Source organism: Nycticebus coucang, chromosome X (assembly GCF_027406575.1).
Source record: "Nycticebus coucang isolate mNycCou1 chromosome X, mNycCou1.pri, whole genome shotgun sequence".
Taxonomy (NCBI): domain Eukaryota; kingdom Metazoa; phylum Chordata; class Mammalia; order Primates; family Lorisidae; genus Nycticebus; species Nycticebus coucang.
In genome coordinates, this window is record NC_069804.1 from 46,079,876 (window position 1) to 46,083,498 (window position 3,623).

Here is a 3,623-nt window from a genome sequence, read left to right on the forward strand (position 1 = left end):
TCTAGTGCTCACATTGTATTTTTATACTTGTGTGTATGTAAGTATAAAACAATGATGTTTGGACAATGAAGCTTTGTAGTCATTTATTTTAAAGTTATAGTAGTTAAAAACTTCTTGATTAATAAATAGCTTGGATGTTTCCAGTCCTGTTTCTAAGCATGAGTGACAGGTGAACTTGTTTCAGGCTATGAGAATGAACTAGGGCAACTTGGAGCCAATTTCATGGTCATTGGCAGGCAGCCCGGCAATCAAAAGTCATCGATCTTCCTCTGCAAGTACTTTATTTTTATTTATTTATTTTTTTATTTATTTAGAGACAGAGTCTCACTGTGGCGCCCACAGTAGAGTTCTGTGGCGTCACAGCTTGCAGCAACCTCAAACTCTTGGGCTTAAGTGATTCTCTGACCTCAGTCTCCCAGGTAGCTGGGACTACAGATAGCCACCACAATACCCAGCTATTTTTTTGTTGCAGTTGTTTAGCTGACCTGGGCCAGTTTCGAACCCGTCACCCTCAGTGTATGTGGCTGGCACTGTAACCACTATGCTATGTGTGCTAAGCCTCTCTGCAAGTACTTTAACATGGAGTCCATCCCCTGGGCAGAACCCCAGATTTTCTTCAGTGCTTCATAGTCCCTCTCATTGGCCTATTCCAGCTCCATCTTGATGTTACAGTGCACAAGAGCTTTGGATTCCTTGAGCACAACTGGATTACACGAGGCAAGCTCCTTAAGTTGAACTATGACTTCCTGGGTGAAGGTCCCGGGCCAGAACACCTGTGAGACCAGGCCCTTGCCACATGCCTCCTGTGCAGTCAGCTTCCACCTGCCTAGCAACATGTCATTTGCAGATGCTCCTTCCATAATCTTGGGAAACATAACGGTAGAACAACCATCTGGACTCTGTCTGAAGGTAGTATAGGGTGTTTGAAACCAAGCCTTTTTTGTTAGCCCAAGCCATAGCTGGTCTCTTTAAAGCTACAATAATGGGCTTCTTAAACTGAATGAAAGTATTCACAAAGTTTCTTATAGGTTCCACCATTTTAGTGTTTTCTCCCATCTGTTAAACAACGTATGAAATAAAGTCAAGACTGCAACAAAAAACATTGCCAACTGTGCTGAGCAGAACCAGCTTGCTGTCATCAGCAGCTGCTGTGTCCAGTGCACTTTGGATTTTCTTCATTACCTCTGGATTTAGAGAGTTATTCTCTGATGACTTTGTGGATAACAAGATGTGGGTGAAGCCATCCCGCTTCCTCATGGCCATATCTCTGTATCTGTAGGCGCTCTCTGTTTGCCTCACACTGAAATGTAACCACTTGTCAAAAGGTTGGTCTCTTCTGTCGTCAATAAATTTCCTTTTCCCAGCTGTCACTCCTGTAACAGGTGTCTGTATGTTGGTTGTTCCATTGGCTGTTAATGCATCCATGAATGGAGATGTACCTTTCCTGTTCATGGCTAAGCTGGTGGCCATGGCTGCAGTTACAGGGCCAGGCACCTGAGGCACTAGTGGGTATATCTAGGATCTGCTCCCCATTCTGGCCTGCTCTGCATTGGGCCCCAAAAGAGCTCCAACAGGCTTCTCTGCTGTCACCTTGGGTGCCACTATGTCTTCTTGACCCTTGCTCAACAGGGTCCAATTTCTCAGGGTTCTCATTCTGAAAGCCATCCAGTGAAGTCTTGTTCTTAATAGGGCTCTTAAGCACAAGTATCTTGATATCTGACTTGCTATCTGTCCATATTTTTCCGGCTTGAGAGAGATCAAGCTGTGTTTTTCCTGAACTTCTGGTTGGCAGAAAACAACTGATTGTTTTTAGACTCATGGTCTTTGTGAATCACTAGTGCCTTAGAAGAGGTTTTAGAAAAGTTGCTGTTAGTGGATCTGGAGATCTGTTTCCTAGCAGTGTTTGGAGAGGTCCTGTTTGTTCTGGTTAATGTGTTTTGTTTTCTTTCTGCTTTTTGGTGTGGCACCTGTTAAAATTGTGGATATACTCCTCACAGTTCACCAGGTGCTGCTCTGGCTCCCAAGTGTCATCCTCACTATCGTAGCCTTACCACCGAACCAAGTACTCTGTCTTACCTTTTTTGTTATTCCTTTTGTCAACAATTCTTTCAACCTAACCAGAGCCAGTTGATGGAGGTGAACATAATCCAGTTTACTTCTCTTCTGAATCCTGTACACTCAAACAACTGATAATCGACAACCAGTACTACCCAACATTAGACTTTTCAGATCAGGAATCAGAGCCATTTTCCATCTCAGGAGAATGACTAAAATCTTAAATTTAAGGTCCTCCCTTTTTCCTGCTCTACAGCCAACACACTACATCTTTCTTTCTCCCAGTCTAAGTGAGTTTCTTGTAGGCAAGATATGTTTGAATTCTATTCATCCATTCCATCAATCTACATTTTTCAAGTTGGCATTTAGTCCATTTATGTTCAGAGTTAGTGCTGACATGTGAGGTTCTGTTCCTGTCATGTTGTTACCTGTTTGCTTTGTATTCTCAATTATATAATTGTTCTGTAAGATCTGTGAGTATTATGGTTTAATGTGTTTTCATGATAGTGAGTATTGACCTCTTGTTTCCATGTTTAGAATTCACTGAAACATATCTTGTAGGGACAATCTAGTGGTGATGAATTTCCTTAGTGTTTGCTTATCTGGGAAAGAATTTATTTCACCTTCATTTATGATGCTTAGTTCAGTAGTATACGCAATTTGTGGTTGAGAGTATTGAAAATAGGACCCCAATCTCTCCTGGCTTGTAAAGTTTCTGCTGGGAAGCCTGATGTTAGTCTGGGTTTTCCTTTATAGGTGATTAGACATTTTTCTCTTACTCCTTTAAAATTTTTTTCTTCACATTGACTTTAGGTAGTTTGACTACATGCCTTGGTATAGTCGGTCTTGCAATGTATCTATCTCACTAATTTTCACTGAGCCTATTGTATCTGGATGTCTAAATCTCTTGCAAGATCAGGGAATTTTTTCCCAATTAGTCCCTCAAATAAGCTTTCCATGTTTTCTAATTCTTCTCCATCAGGAATACCTATCATGCATAGGTTTGAACACTTGGCATGTTCCTGTATTTCTCAAAGCCTTTATTTTTTAAATTTTTTTTCATTATTTGGGTTAATTTGAAAGATGTGTCTTCAAGCTTTGCCATTTTCTTCTGCTTGGTTTATTTGAGCTCTCAACTATACTTTGTGATTCTTTCACTGAGTCTTTCATTTGCATAAGTTGTTTTTTCCAACATTTATCTCTTTAGTGACTTTTTAAAATGCATATCTTGAATTTTTTTCTAGTTTCCTTATGTTTTTAAAATTTATTGGGCAGTGGTATCCAGCCACCAGTCAGTGTCTCATACTATTAGATGTGACAATTTATTGTAGCTCAGTGGGTAGGGCATGGGTCACATACGCCGGGGCTGGTGGGTTTGAACCCGGCCCGGGCCTGCTAAAACAACGACAACTGCAACAACAACAAAAAATAGCCAGGTGTTGTGGTGGGCACGTGTAGTCCCAGCTACTTGGGAGGCTGAGGCAAGAGAATTACTTAGGCCCAAGAGTCTAAGGTTGCTATGAGCTGTGACACCATGGCACTCTATCCAGGGTGACAGCTTGAGACTC

At 41.4% G+C, this 3,623-nt stretch overlaps 1 pseudogene; it reads right to left on the reverse strand.

The window, feature by feature from the left end:
• Positions 1-539: 539 nt before the first annotated feature.
• Positions 540-2,475, reverse strand: LOC128576784 (chromodomain Y-like protein; annotated as a pseudogene).
• Between the last annotated feature and the right edge of the window lie 1,148 nt (positions 2,476-3,623).